The sequence below is a fragment of the Salmo salar genome, chromosome 20, assembly GCF_965601325.2.
Source record: "Salmo salar chromosome 20, fSalSal1, whole genome shotgun sequence".
NCBI classification, from domain to species: domain Eukaryota; kingdom Metazoa; phylum Chordata; class Actinopteri; order Salmoniformes; family Salmonidae; genus Salmo; species Salmo salar.
In genome coordinates, this window is record NC_138310.1 from 89,264,984 (window position 1) to 89,281,807 (window position 16,824).

The 16,824-nt window shown below is 47.1% G+C and overlaps 1 protein-coding gene across 4 annotated transcripts in view; it reads left to right on the forward strand.

Annotated features, from left to right (window-relative positions):
- LOC106581531 (rho guanine nucleotide exchange factor TIAM1) overlaps positions 1-16,824 on the forward strand; it is a 169,406-nt gene that overhangs the window by 49,132 nt on the left and 103,450 nt on the right. The window lies entirely within an intron of this gene.

Here is a 16,824-nt window from a genome sequence, read left to right on the forward strand (position 1 = left end):
AAACCACAGCTAAATGCAGCACTAACCTTTGATGATCTTCATCAGATGACACTCCTAGGACATTATGTTATACAATACATGCATGTTTTGTTCAATCAAGTTCATATTTATATCAAAAACCAGCTTTTTACATTAGCATGTGACGTTCAGAACTAGCATACCCACCGCAAACTTCTGGTGAATTTACTAAATTACTCACGATAAACGTTCACAAAAAACATAAGAATTATTTTAAGAATTATAGATACAGAACTCCTCTATGCACTCGCTATGTCCGATTTTAAAATAGCTTTTCGGCAAAAGCACATTTTGCAATATTCTGAGTAGATAGCTCGCCATCACGGGCTAGCTATTTTGACACCCACCAAGTTTGGCACTCACCAAACTCAGATTTACTATAAGAAAAATTGGATTACCTTTGCTGTTCTTCGTCAGAATGCACTCCCAGGACTTCTACTTCAATAAGAAATGTTGGTTTGGTTCAAAATAATCCATAGTTATGTTCAAATATCCTCTGTTTTGTTTGTGCATTCAAGACACTATCCGAAGGGTGACGAAAGGTGACGCGCCCGACGCGTTTCGTGACAAAAAAATTCTAAATATTCCATTACCGTACTTCGAAGCATGTCAACTGCTGTTTAAAATCAATTTTTATGCGATTTTTCTCGTAAAAAAGCGATAATATTCCGACCGGGAAACCCTGTTTTCGTTCAAAGATGAAAAAATAAAAACATGGAGTCGTCTCGTGCACGCGCCCCCAGTCTCATTGTTCTCTGATCGACCACTATCCAAATGCGCTACTGTTTTTCAGCCATGGGCTGCAAAGTCATCATTCAACGTTCTGCCGCCTTCTGAGAGCCTATGGGAGCCGTAGGAAGTGTCACGTTACAGCAGAGATCCTCAGTTTTCAATAAAGAGAGTGTAGAAGGCCAAGAAATGGTCAGAGAGGGCACTTCCTGTAAGGAATCTTCTCAGGTTTTTGCCTGCCATATGAGTTCTGTTATACTCACAGACACCATTCAAACAGTTTTAGAAACTTTAGGGTGTTTTCTATCCAAATCAAACAAGTATATGCATATTCTAGTTTCTGGGCAGTAGTAATAACCAGATTAAATCAGGTACGTTTTTTTTATCCGGCCGTGCAAATACTGCCCCCTACCCTAGAGAGGTTAAACACAGCTTGATTCGCAAAGGATGCGTCCCAAATGACAACCCATTCCCTATACCGGTGCTCCGTATGCCGGTGCTCCCTATACCTGTATGCCGGTGCTCCCTATACCAGTGCTCCCTATACCTGTATACCGGTGCTCCGTATGCCGGTGCTCCCTATACCTGTATACCGGTGCTCCCTATACCAGTGCTCCCTATACCTGTATACCGGTGCTCCGTATGCCGGTGCTCCCTATACCTGTATACCGGTGCTCCCTATACCAGTGCTCCCTATACCTGTATACCGGTGCTCCCTATACCAGTGCTCCCTATACCTGTATACCGGTGCTCCCTATACCGGTGCTCCTTATACCGGTGCTCCCCCTATGCCGGTATGCCGGTGCTCCCTATGCCGGTGCTCTCTATGCCCCGGTGCTCCCTATGCCCCGGTGCTCCCTGTGCTCCCTATGCCCCGGTGCTTGTTTTATGTATGTTCATGTGATATCTGAGTGTCTAACATTACAACAGAATCTATGGGCTAAAAACATGAGCTGACATTGATCCAGTTGATCAACTGGACATTTCTGACAAGTTGTAAATAGCTCTAATAAGGTCTGAAATTACTGCCATAACAAGAGGACAACTGCTGAAGCACTACCAGGTGTCCAAAGTGCACCTCGTGCTTTCTACGAGTACACTGAAACTTCAACGAGTACACTGAAACGTTGGTACTTTTTTGATTATAGAACATGATAAACGGTTCGGTACTAGAATTTTTGTTACTTATGGTACTTCTGTCAAATGTGTCTCATGTCATATGTCATATCGATTGAGAGGATCCAGTCTGTCCAGTAATTTGTCTGAATCTTCTCTAGGGGGCGGTAGTAAGCTAGCCAGGCTACTTGTCTTCTCTAGGGGGCGGTAGTAAGCTAGCCAGGCTACTTGTCTTCTCTAGGGGGCGGTAGTAAGCTAGCCAGGCTACTTGTCTTCTCTAGGGGGCGGTAGTAAGCTAGCCAGGCTACTTGTCTTCTCTAGGGGGGCGGTAGTAAGCTAGCCAGGCTACTTGTCTTCTCTAGGGGGCGGTAGTAAGCTAGCCAGGCTACTGGTCTTCTCTAGGGGGCGGTAGTAAGGTAGCCAAGCTACTTGTCTTCTCTAGGGGGCAGTAGTTAGCTAGCCAGGCTACTTGTCTTATCTAGGGGGCGGTAGTAAGCTAGCCAGGCTACTAGTCTTATCTAGGGGGCGGTAGTAAGCTAGCCAGGCTACTTGTCTTCTCAAGAGGGCGGTAGTAAGCTAGCCAGGCTACTTGTCTTCTCTAGGGGGCGGTAGTAAGCTAGCCAGGCTACTTGTGCATGCAGCTGACACAGCGCGAGCCACATTTGAGAAGCAAGTAGCCTGGCTAGCTGACAGCATGGCTTCTTCTAAGGAAAACATCATACCTCCACGTCCGCAGCTTGTTGACAACTGGCTCCAGAAAACTGGGAGTAATTTGTTTACAAAGCAGATGAGGACCAGCCCACCAAAACAACTAAGCAACAGGTGTTACAAAGCAGTGCAGTGGAAGGGAGGTTTAGTTCCAGAACAACAAACTATTTTCCACATTACATTTGCATTGGAACGCTATTCTACTAGCAACTAAATTCTAATATTTTTTTTGTGATAATGACATGAACATATATTCAGCATGATATTCATGTGAGCATTATAATATGATTACAACTAAAAAGTAATGTCAAATGTGCTCAATTTATCTATGACAACAATACATTTAGACTACTTCCTGTTTCTCTGGGCTTGCTAACAGTAGCCAGCTGGCAGCCCTGGGCGGAGCATTGCACTCTGGGAGTTGAAATGCACTCTGGGAATCGTAGTATGCTGTGTAAAATCCAATGTATTTTTACGGTGTGTAGACTATTGTAATATAGAAGCTTCAGAAATGACCTTCAAAGTGTTTGTTGTTTTGGAACTAAACTTCATTTAGTACATTAAATGATTTACAGTATTTAACAGTGTTCAATAATGAAACATAGTTTGAATGAATGTCATTTGAGCCAATATTATGGCCATAGATGAGCAAATTAAACCTGATATGTATCAAATTACATTTTAAAATAGTTCATATCTAATTGTACACTTTATTTTCTATGCTCTGCGTCTCAGGAATGGTTTTGCATCAGGAACATTTAAGATATTGTTGTATTATTTAACATAGTGTTTTATTTGTTAAAGAACTGAATATAAAACACATTCTGTGTTATTTTAGTTGGTCACCAGTTATCAACATGTTGTTTAATGTTTCTCTAAATTAAGCCCAGTGGTTATTCTGTCATTTTTAGATAATCATTTTAAACCTTACATTTCTATACGATCACATACAGTGAGCTCAAAGTATTGGAACAGTGACAAATGTTTTGTTGTTTTGGCTCTGTACTCCAGTATAATCAAAACAAACAGCAAGTTCTTAGAGCCACGCACTTTGATGTAGTCATTACGTGCTAGGAATATGGGACCAAATACTAAACTTTTGACTACTTTAATAAACTATAAGTGATTTGGCCCAATACTTTTGGTCCCCTAGAATGAGGGGATGATGTACAAAAAGTGCTGTAATTTCTAAACAGTTCACCCGATATGGGTGAAAATACCCTCACATTAAAGCTGACAGTCTGCACTTTAACCAAACTGCTGGAGTACAGAGCCAAAACAATCAAAAATTAGTCACTGTCTCAATAATTTTGGAGCTCACTGTATATCTCTCTATTATACGTGGGAATACTTTGGAACAGATTTCCATACTTAAATCAATTGGAGACGATTTCTTGGTGTTTTTACAGTCTTATGTCCAACAATTAAAACAACGTGTTTAGACTTGCCATAACAAATGGGTTGAATACTTATTGACTCAATATATATTTCAGCTTTTCATTTGTAAGAATTTCCCCAAAAATAATTCCACTTTGACATTGTGGTGTATTGTATTGCATTTAGTTCCTGGAGGTGAGGTGAGGTGAGGTGTGTGTGTGTGTGATGGGAGCCAAAGTTTCACGGTCGGCCTGGAGATCAGATCTGATTTGGATCAGTAGACTCTGCAGCATCTTCTTTATAGACCAGATCTGAGCTGTATAGACCAGATATGAGCTGTATAGACCAGACCAGATTAGAGCTGTATAGACCAGATCTGGGCTGTATAGACCAGACCAGATCTGAACTATATAGAGCTGTATAGACCAGATCTGCGCTGTATAGACCAGATCTGAGCTGTATAGGGCTGTATAGACCAGATCTGAGCTGTATAGACCAGATCTGAGCTGTATAGAGCTGTATAGACCAGATCTGAGCTGTATAGAGCTGTATAGACCAGATCTGAGCTGTATAGACCAGATATGAGCTGTATAGAGCAGATCTGAGCTGTATAGACCAGACCAGATCTGAACTATATAGAGCTGTATAGACCAGATATGAGCTGTATAGAGCTGTATAGACCAGATCTGAGCTGTATAGAGCTGTATAGACCAGATCTGAGCTGTATAGAGCTGTATAGACCAGATCTGAGCTGTATAGAGCTGTATAGAGCAGATCTGAGCTGTATAGAGCAGACCTGAGCTGTATAGAGCTGTATAGACCAGATCTGAACTATATAGAGCTGTATAGACCAGATATGAGCTGTATCGAGCTGTATAGACCAGATCTGAGCTGTATAGAGCTGTATAGACCAGATCTGAACTATATAGAGCTGTATAGACCAGATATGAGCTGTATAGAGCTGTATAGACCAGATCTGAGCTGTATAGAGCTGTATAGACCAGATATGAGCTGTATAGAGCTGTATAGACCAGATCTGAGCTGTATAGAGCTGTATAGACCAGATCTGAACTATATAGAGCTGTATAGACCAGATCTGAACTATATAGAGCTGTATAGACCAGATCTGAGCTGTATAAATCAAATTTCAAATCAAATGTATTTATATAGCCCTTTGTACATCAGCTGATATCTCAAAGTGCTGTACAGAAACCCAGCCTAAAACCCCAAACAGCAAGCAATGCATGTGAAAGAAGCACGGTGGCTAGGAAAAACTCCCTAGGAGTTTTATAACAGAACATGGTTAACATGTTCATAAATGACCAGCATGGTCAAATAATAATAATCATAGTAGTTGTCGGGTGCAACAAGCACGTCCGGTGAACGTATAGAGCAGATCTGAGCTGTATAGAGCTGTATAGACCAGATCAGAGCTGTATAGAGCTGTATAGACCAGATCTGAGCTGTATAGACCAGATCTGAGCTGTATAGAGCTGTATAGACCAGATCTGAGCTGTATAGAGCTGTATAGACTAGATCTGAGCTGTATAGACCAGATATGAGCTGTATAGAGCAGATCTGAGCTGTATAGAGCAGATCTGAGCAGATCTGAACTATATAGAGCTGTATAGACCAGATCTGAGCTGTATAGAGCTGTATAGACCAGATCTGAGCTGTATAGAGCTGTATAGACCAGATCTGAGCTGTATAGAGCTGTATAGACCAGATCTGAGCTGTATAGACCAGATCTGAGCTGTATAGACCAGATCTGAGCTGTATAGACCAGATCTGAGCTGTATAGACCAGATATGAGCTGTATAGACCAGATCTTAGCTGTATAGAGCTGTATAGACCAAATCTGAGCTGTATAGAGCTGTATAGACCAGATCTGAGTTGTATAGACCAGATCTGAGCTGTATAGACCAGATCTGAGCTGTATAGACCAGATCTGAGCTGTATAGAGCAGATCTGAGCTGTATAGAGCTGTATAGACCAGATATGAGCTGTATAGACCAGATCTGAGCTGTATAGACCAGATATGAGCTGTATAGACCAGATCTTAGCTGTATAGAGCTGTATAGACCAAATCTGAGCTGTATAGAGCTGTATAGACCAGATCTGAGTTGTATAGACCAGATCTGAGCTGTATAGACCAGATCTGAGCTGTATAGACCAGATCTGAGCTGTATAGAGCAGATCTGAGCTGTATAGAGCTGTATAGACCAGATCTGAGCTGTATAGACCAGATCTGAGCTGTATAGAGCTGTATAGACCAGATCTGAGCTGTATAGAGCTGTATAGACCAGATCTGAGCTGTATAGAGCAGATCTTAGCTGTATAGACCAGATCTGAGCTGTATAGAGCTGTATAGACCAGATCTGAGCTGTATAGAGCTGTATAGACCAGATCTGAGCTGTATAGAGCTGTATAGACCAGATCTGAGCTGTATAGACCAGATCTGAGCTGTGTAGAGCTGTATAGACCAGATCTGAGCTGTATAGAGCTGTATAGAGCAGATCTGAGCTGTGTAGAGCTGTATAGACCAGATCTGAGCTGTGTAGAGCTGTATAGAGCAGATTTGAGCTGTGTAGAGCTGTATAGACCAGATCTGAGCTGTATAGAGCTGTATAGACCAGATCTGAGCTGTGTAGTGCTGTATAGAGCAGATCTGAGCTGTATAGAGCTGTATAGAGCAGATCTGAGCTGTGTAGAGCTGTATAGAGCAGATCTGAGCTGTATAGAGCTGTATAGAGCAGATCTGAGCTGTGTAGAGCTGTATAGAGCAGATCTGAGCTGTATAGACCAGATCTGAGCTGTATAGAGCTGTATAGACCAGATCTGAGCTGTGTAGATGCACAGCTGGTACGATCATAGAATTCCGTACTTTTTTTTGTTTTTTTTAAAGATCCTGTTCTGGAATTTTCTATTTGTACCTTTTTGATATTGAACTCTGCATAGTTGAGGAAGAGCTTGTGAGTATTTCACTGTATGTTTTACTTGTTGTATTCTGTTCACGTGACAAATAAATGTTCATTTAATTCCATAACTACATGTTCTGACTGTCTGAAGAGGACTCTGTCTCTTTCTCCATTGTCCTTTTTCTCGAAAATCTGGAGTCATATTTGGAAACTTGGCGTCTTGACTGTACCAAATGGCACCCTATTCCCTATATATAGTGCACTACTTTGGGTCAAGTGTAGTGCACTAAATGGGTGCCATTTGGGACACAGACTTTGTCACAAGCTTTCAGACGACTGTCAGATCAGTTTCATACAGGGTTACACTCCTGCCTGCGTTTGTCATCACAGCTTCAATAGAGGACGTGTACTCAGTCTGCCTGGGTTCGGCTACCTTGACTATCGAGTGTCTTTTTAACAGTTTTATAGAGAACCTTACGTCACCCTGTTAAAATGCATTCAATCTCTTTATTCCCTGCTGAGATTGAGATGAGGGTTTAAATGAATTGGAAGGGTTCTGTCCCAAATGGCTGTGCTCTGGTTAAAAGTCGTGCACTACATAGAGAATAGGTTAGCATTTGGGAAGCAGACTCGGATGTGTTTTGAGCGGAGTCTTAGTTGATTGTGTGTTACGTAAAGAAACAGCCAAGACGCATGGAGTAGAGGAGCTTCAGCTTGATATTGTTGCTCACTGACCTGGAACACATTGATCGCTTCGCTGGAAGGAGATTCTAATCACAGCGGATTAACTGAGAACACATTCTCAATACATCGCCACGGTTCTTTTAGCTACTGTTAACTGTCCTTTGGCTTTGTGGCATTGTGTCCAGGCAGTCCGTGGTCAGCTAAGGATTAGAATGAAGGGTGTAGCTGAGGGACATTTTAAAGGCCTGGACCAGACAGTCAGGCGAGCCACTAGCTGCCGCACGTAGGATTTAGAATGAAGGCCGTAGCTAAGGGACGTTTTTAAAGGCCTCGACAGGCAGGCAGGTGGACGGACCGATATCCGCCACACGTAGTATTAGAGAGAGAAAGGTTCAGTCTGCCTGTGTCTTGGCCTCAACCTGTGGATGTGTCACCAATGGTGTCTTTTTCCATATTGGCCCTGGTCAAAAACGGTTTCATTTGGGCTGTGTCTTCTTGGCTTCTGTGTGAAAAGCCACTGTAAAGGCATCGGCATGCATCAGTTCGGCTGGCGCCTGGCCGAACTCGGCTAGCCGGACCAAACGAGTGTGCTTGCATACTCCTTTAAAAGACCTTTGCGGCAATAGTACTGTTTGTCCATTTTGAGACACCGTAGTCAGTATAAACTTCCTCAAAATAGTCAAGAATTCATCTAAAATAACTCAAGGAATCTGTCATTAATTTGGATGTTTTTACTGAGGAGATCTTAGTCACGCAAATGTACATCTAAGATGTATGGTGCAATGTTTCTCAATGAAAACATTTGTGAAAACGAGCCGTCTCTCGTTGAATGACAACAAATGCTTTATTGAAGAATCCCTATTATTGACCAATCACAGACGAAGGGACGTAGACTTTGGCTCTGAACTTCGGCTTTCGGGCACACAGCCGAAAAACAACCCGAAAAAACCCTCACTGAAGTCCAAAACGAACAAAAACGTCACAAAATATCATCATAATATATGCACAATGTTTCGGCTGGGAAGCATGCGGACGCCTTAACAGAGCTGTTAACACCAGCCTGTGCTACCTGCTAATGCTAATAGACGTGAGGTGTCCTATGCTAATAGCTAATGCTAATAGACGTGAGGTGTCCTATGCTAATAGCTAATGCTAATAGACGTGAGGTGTGCTATGCTAATAGCTAATGCTAATAGACATGAGGTGTCCTATGCTAATAGCTGCTAATGCTAATAGATGTGAGGTGTCCTATTCAATAAAACTGTATTCATCCCTGAGTGGCAGTTATGAAGGGTGATGCTAATAGCTGTATAGTAATCTGTGCTTGATGCTAATGCTAATAGCTGTGAGATGATGTTGAAGCCATTGGAATGCAGATTTTGTCATGATGATCATGGGGGGAATTCCAACAATGGGAATGTTAATTGGCACCTTCGCTTGCAGTGACTGTGTGACTGTAGGTGCATTTCCATACAGGTATAACCCCGGTGTTTTACCCAAAAGTCTCAGAACTGTTCTGTTTCCATCTACGTGGGCCGGCACCCGTGTCTCACTGGGCCTGCTGCGGGCCTGCTCTCACTTGGGGCCAAGGCCAGACCACTGGTACTTTTCAGCGGGCGTTTAATTAACAATGACTGTAAACTTCAACACCTCGCAAAGTAACTGTTTTGATTTTGCGGAGGTTGTCGGATTCTGCTCTTCACAATTCCTCAGTCAGCCGTAGATATGGAAAAAATATCCCTAGTACAACATAAGGGCCTATCCACTCGTATTAGACTGGTGGCGAAGTGGAAAAGCAGCATCTGTGGAACTTGTGGAACAACAAAGTCTTTAAGTATGAAGTAGAACATTTTGAAGGCAGTGTGAAGCGTAATGGAGGACGGTGTGTTTTTAATGAACTCTAAGGCTACTGTGTCATATCAGTTCACTGTATATGTCACCCTGTGGTGTGAGAGGGTCGTGCTGGGATTTCTTCATGGTGGTCATGTGTTGACGCTTGTGTTTTTGTTTGGATCGAAGTCGGTCATTTCACCGTTTTTAGTTGTTCTTTTTAGTCTGATGATCTGATCTTCTCATTTGTTACAGCTACTGTTAACAATCACACTAGCATGCTTTTTCTCGCTTGTGGGTCAGTAAATAAAAATACTAAAAAAAATCCCATACAAATGATTTTACCTCCGCACGTTATCAACGTTTCGGTTAAATACCTTTTTCAAGACCCAGCTATTAAAGCTATTACTTGCCAGTGAAAATCTGCACATAACCAAATGAGAAAACACTGAAGAGATACCTATTCCCTGAAGAAATAAAACTCCTTTTACCTACTCTGTCATCTGCGTATTTAGAGTTGCCCTAGTATAGTGACATATCAAAGAAAACACCGTCGTTCACTTCATAAAGTCTCGAACACAGTGTCTTTTGTTCAACCTAACTTTAAAACTTCAAAGGTGGGATAGATGGGAGACCATTTATCTGTTTGACACTGTAATGGGGATGAAGCTGTGGCCGGATCTGGAAGTTTCAGGCCTTGACGTTGTCAGCTTTTCTTTCATGGTGAGTGTTGTGTGTTTTGAGAATGTTCTTGTCTGGTGATGCAGCAGTCGGTCTGCCTGGGCTAAATATTAACAGCAGGAATTGTACCTGACATAACTGGTGTTTCTGGGGAGCAGGTTTCACTGTTTTTGTTTTGTCTTGTTTGTCCCAGGTGTAGAATCCCACACCCCTACCTCCCCTTCCCATCCCCTACCTGGTCCTCACTACCCCTTCCCATCCCCCACCTAGTTCTCACTACCCCTTCCCTTCCCATCCCCCACCTAGTCCTCACTACCCCTACCTGGTCCTCACTACCCCTTCCCATCCCCCACCTAGTCCTCACTACCCCTTCCCATCCCCCACCTGGTCCTCACTACCCCTTCCCATCCCCCACCTAGTCCTCACTACCCCTTCCCATCCCCCACCTAGTCCTCACTACCCCTTCCCATCCCCCACCTAGTCCTCACCTCCCCTTCCCATCCCCCACCTAGTCCTCACTACCCCTTCCCATCCCCCACCTAGTCCTCACTACCCCTTCCCATCCCCCACCTAGTCCTCACTACCCCTTCCCATCCCCTACCTGGTCCTCACTACCCCTTCCCATCCCCCACCTAGTTCTCACTACCCCTTCCCTTCCCATCCCCCACCTAGTCCTCACTACCCCTTCCCATCCCCTACCTGGTCCTCACTACCCCTTCCCATCCCCCACCTAGTCCTCACTACCCCTTCCCATCCCCTACCTAGTCCTCACTACCCCTTCCCTTCCCATCCCCCACCTAGTCCTCACTACCCCTTCCCATCCCCCACCTAGTCCTCACTACCCCTTCCCATCCCCCACCTAGTCCTCACTACCCCTTCCCATCCCCTACCTGGTCCTCACTACCCCTTCCCATCCCCCACCTAGTCCTCACTACCCCTTCCCATCCCCCACCTAGTCCTCACTACCCCTTCCCTTCCCATCCCCCACCTAGTCCTCACTACCCCTTCCCATCCCCCACCTAGTCCTCACTACCCCTTCCCATCCCCCACCTAGTCCTCACTACCCCTTCCCATCCCCCACCTAGTCCTCACTACCCCTTCCCATCCCCCACCTAGTCCTCACTACCCCTTCCCATCCCCCACCTAGTCCTCACTACCCCTTCCCATCCCCCACCTAGTCCTCACTACCCCTTCCCATCCCCCACCTAGTCCTCACTACCCCTTCCCATCCCCCACCTAGTCCTCACTACCCCTTCCCATCCCCCACCTAGTCCTCACTACCCCTTCCCATCCCCCACCTAGTCCTCACTACCCCTTCCCATCCCCCACCTAGTTCTCACTACCCCTTCCCATCCCCCACCTAGTCCTCACTACCCCTTCCCATCCCCCACCTAGTCCTCACTACCCCTTCCCATCCCCCACCTAGTCCTCACTACCCCTTCCCATCCCCCACCTAGTCCTCACTACCCCTTCCCATCCCCCACCTAGTCCTCACTACCCCTTCCCATCCCCCACCTAGTCCTCACTACCCCTTCCCATCCCCTACCTAGTCCTCACTACCCCTTCCCATCCCCCACCTAGTCCTCACTACCCCTTCCCATCCCCCACCTAGTCCTCACTACCCCTTCCCATCCCCCACCTAGTCCTCACTACCCCTTCCCATCCCCCACCTGGTCCTCACTACCCCTTCCCATCCCCCACCTAGTCCTCACTACCCCTTCCCATCCCCCACCTAGTCCTCACTACCCCTTCCCATCCCCCACCTGGTCCTCACTACCCCTTCCCATCCCCCACCTAGTCCTCACTACCCCTTCCCATCCCCCACCTAGTCCTCACTACCCCTTCCCTTCCCATCCCCCACCTAGTCCTCACTACCCCTTCCCATCCCCCACCTAGTCCTCACTACCCCTTCCCATCCCCCACCTAGTCCTCACTACCCCTTCCCATCCCCCACCTAGTCCTCACTACCCCTTCCCATCCCCCACCTAGTCCTCACTACCCCTTCCCTTCCCATCCCCCACCTAGTCCTCACTACCCCTTCCCATCCCCCACCTAGTCCTCACTACCCCTTCCCATCCCCCACCTAGTCCTCACTACCCCTTCCCATCCCCCACCTAGTCCTCACTACCCCTTCCCATCCCCCACCTAGTCCTCACTACCCCTTCCCTTCCCATCCCCCACCTAGTCCTCACTACCCCTTCCCATCCCCCACCTAGTCCTCACTACCCCTTCCCATCCCCCACCTAGTCCTCACTACCCCTTCCCATCCCCCACCTAGTCCTCACTACCCCTTCCCATCCCCCACCTGGTCCTCACTACCCCTTCCCATCCCCCACCTAGTTCTCACTACCCCTTCCCATCCCCCACCTAGTCCTCACTACCCCTTCCCATCCCCCACCTAGTCCTCACTACCCCTTCCCATCCCCCACCTAGTCCTCACTACCCCTTCCCATCCCCCACCTAGTTCTCACTACCCCTTCCCATCCCCCACCTAGTCCTCACTAGCCCTTCCCATCCCCCACCTAGTCCTCACTACCCCTTCCCATCCCCCACCTAGTCCTCACTACCCCTTCCCATCCCCCACCTAGTCCTCACTACCCCTTCCCATCCCCCACCTGGTCCTCACTACCCCTTCCCATCCCCCACCTAGTTCTCACTACCCCTTCCCATCCCCCACCTAGTTCTCACTACCCCTTCCCATCCCCCACCTAGTCCTCACTACCCCTTCCCATCCCCCACCTAGTCCTCACTACCCCTTCCCATCCCCCACCTAGTCCTCACTACCCCTTCCCATCCCCCACCTAGTTCTCACTACCCCTTCCCATCCCCCACCTAGTCCTCACTACCCCTTCCCATCCCCCACCTAGTCCTCACTACCCCTTCCCATCCCCCACCTAGTCCTCACTACCCCTTCCCATCCCCCACCTAGTCCTCACTACCCCTTCCCATCCCCCACCTAGTCCTCACTACCCCTTCCCATCCCCTACCTGGTCCTCACTACCCCTTCCCATCCCCCACCTAGTCCTCACTACCCCTTCCCATCCCCCACCTAGTCCTCACTACCCCTTCCCATCCCCCACCTAGTCCTCACTACCCCTTCCCATCCCCCACCTAGTCCTCACTACCCCTTCCCATCCCCCACCTAGTCCTCACTACCCCTTCCCATCCCCTACCTGGTCCTCACTACCCCTTCCCATCCCCTACCTAGTCCTCACTACCCCTTCCCATCCCCCACCTAGTCCTCACTACCCCTTCCCATCCCCCACCTGGTCCTCACTACCCCTTCCCATCCCCCACCTGGTCCTCACTACCCCTTCCCATCCCCCACCTAGTCCTCACTACCCCTTCCCATCCCCCACCTAGTCCTCACTCCCCCTTCCCATCCCCCACCTAGTCCTCACTACCCCTTCCCATCCCCCACCTAGTCCTCACTACCCCTTCCCATCCCCCACCTAGTCCTCACTACCCCTTCCCATCCCCCACCTAGTTCTCACTACCCCTTCCCATCCCCCACCTAGTCCTCACTACCCCTTCCCATCCCCCACCTAGTCCTCACTACCCCTTCCCATCCCCCACCTAGTTCTCACTACCCCTTCCCATCCCCCACCTAGTCCTCACTACCCCTTCCCATCCCCCACCTAGTCCTCACTACCCCTTCCCATCCCCTACCTGGTCCTCACTACCCCTTCCCATCCCCCACCTAGTCCTCACTACCCCTTCCCATCCCCCACCTGGTCCTCACTACCCCTTCCCATCCCCTACCTAGTCCTCACTACCCCTTCCCATCCCCCACCTAGTCCTCACTACCCCTTCCCATCCCCTACCTAGTCCTCACTCCCCCATCCCCTACCTAGTCCTCACCCCCATCCCCTACCTAGTCCTCACCCCCATCCCCTACCGAGTCCTCACCCCCCATCCCCTACCTAGTCCTCACCCCCCATCCCCTACCTAGTCCTCACTCCCCCATCCCATCCATCCCCTACCGAGTCCTCACCCCCCTTCCCTTCCCCTACCTAGTCCTCACCCCCCTTCCCATCCCCTACCTAGTCCTCACCCCCCTTCCCATCCCCTTTCCCCTACCTAGTCCACATAAAAAACACTAAATGAATAATGAATAAATACATGAATAAGTACATGTCCTAAGGGGTGGAGGCACAGTAAAGACTGAGGGGGAGGGGGTGATGACCATAGGGGGAACAGCCGGCAGACTAAAGGACCATTGAGGGGGAGGGGGGAAATTACCATAGGTGGAGCAGCAGGCAGACTAAAGGACCAATGATGGGGTGGGGGCCAGGGATTTGAGTCTATGTTGGCAGCAGCCACTCTATGCTGGTGATGGCTATTTAACTTCTCTAAGGCCGGCGGGACGAAATCCTCCCACCTACGTAACAGCCAGTGGAATCCTGTGGCGCGTTATTCAAATACCTTAGAAATGCTATTACTTCAATTTCTCAAACATATGACTATTTTACACCATTTTAAAGACAAGACTCTCGTTAATCTAACCACACTGTCGGATTTCAAAAAGGCTTTACAACGAAAGCAAAACATTAGATTGTGTCAGCAGAGTACCCAGCCAGAAATAATCAGACACCCATTTTTCAAGCTAGCATATAATGTCACAAAAACCCAGAAGACAGCTAAATGCAGCACTAACCTTTGATGATCTTCATCAGATGACACACCTAGGACATTATGTTATACAATACATGCATGTTTTGTTCAATGAAGTTCATATTTATATCAAAAACCAGCTTTTTACATTAGCATGTGACGTTCAGAACTAGCATACCCCCCGCAAACTTCCGGTTGAATTTACTAAATTACTCACGATAAACGTTCACAAAAAGCATAACAATTATTTAAAGAATTATAGATACAGAACTCCTCTATGCACTCGATATGTCCGATTTTAAAATAGCTTTTCGGTGAAAGCACATTTTGCAATATTCTAAGTAGATAGCCCGGCATCACAGGGCTAGCTATTTAGACACCCAGCAAGTTTAGCACTCACCAAAGTCAGATTTACTATAAGAAAAATGCTATTACCTTTGGTGTTCTTCGTCAGAATGCACTCTCAGGACTTCTACTTGAATAACAAATGTTGGTTTGGTCCCAAATAATCCATAGTTATATCCAAATAGCGGCGTTTTGTTCGTGCGTTCAAGACACTATCCGAAAGGGTAAATAAGGGTTACGAGCATGGCGCATTTCGTGACAAAAAATGTCTAAATATTCCATTACCGTACTTCGAAGCATGTCAACCGCTGTTTAAAATCCATTTTTATGCCATTTTTCTCGTAAAAAAGCGATAATATTCCGACCGGGAATCTGCATTTAGGTAAACAGACGAAAGAAAATAAAGCATGGGGTCGACTCGGGCACGCGCCTAAGCCCATAGTACTCTGATCGGCCACTTGCCAAAAGCGATAATGTGTTTCAGCCAGAGGCTGCCTCGATATCGTTCAGCTTTTTCCCAGGCTCTGAGAGCCTATGGGAGCCGTAGAAAGTGTCACGTTAGAGCAAAGATCCTCAGTCTTCAATAAAAAGAGCCAAGATGAAGAACAACTTGTCAGACAGGCCACTTCCCATATAGAATCCTCTCAGGTTTTTGCCTATCATATGAGTTCTGTTATACTCAGACACCATTCAAACAGTTTTAGAAACTTTAGGGTGTTTTCTATCCAAAGCCAATAATTATATGCATATTCTAGTTACTGGGCAGGAGTAGTAACCAGATTAAATCGGGTACGTTTTTTATCCGGCCGTGTCAATACTGCCCCCTACCCCCAACAGTTTAACAGTCTGATGGCCTTGATATAGAAGCTGTTTTCATTTTTGATGTATCTGTACTGATCTCGCCTTCTGGATGATAGCGGGGTGAACAGGCAGTGGCTCGGGTGGTTGTTGTCCTTGATGATCTTTTTGGAGGGCAGGTAGTTTTCCCCTGGTGATGCGTTGTGCAGACCACACTACCCTCTGGAGAGCCTTGCGGTTGAGGGCGGTGCAGTTGCCGTACCAGGCGTTGATGCAGCCCGACAGGATGCTCTCGATTGTGCCTCTGTAAAAGTTTGTGAGGGTTTTAGGTGACAAGCCAAATTTCTTCAGCCTCCTGTCGGTGCGCTGCATGAAGAAACCACTGTCTGTGTGGGTGGACCATTTCAGTTTGTCCGTGATGTGTACGCCGAGGAACGTGAAACTTTGCACCTTTTCCACAACTGTCCCGTCGAAGTGGATGGGGGGGGGGGGGGGGGGGGGGGGTGCTCCCTCTACTGTTTCCTGAAGTCCACGATCATCTCCTTTGTTTTGTTGACATTGAGTGAGAGGTTGTTTTCCTGACACCACACTCCGAGGGCTCTCACCTCCTCCCTGTAAGCCGTCTCGTCGTTGTTGGTAGCCCCAGTGTTGAGGATCAGCAGGTGGAGATGTTGTTTCTTACCTTCACCACCTGGGGGCGGCCCATCAGAAAGTCCAGAACCCAGTTGCACAGGGCGGGGTTCAGACCCAGGGTCTCGAGCTTAATGACGAGTTTGGAGGGTACTATGGTGTTAAATGCTGAGCTGTAGTCAATGAACAGCATTCTTACATAGGTATTCCTCTTGTCCAGATGGGATAGGGCAGTGTTATGGCGATTGCATCATCAAGTGGACCTATTGGGGCGGAAAGCAAACTGAAGTGGGTCTAGGGTGACCGTTAAGGTGGAGGTGATATGATCCTTGACTAGTCTCTCAAAGCACTTCATGATGACAGAAGTGAGTGCAAC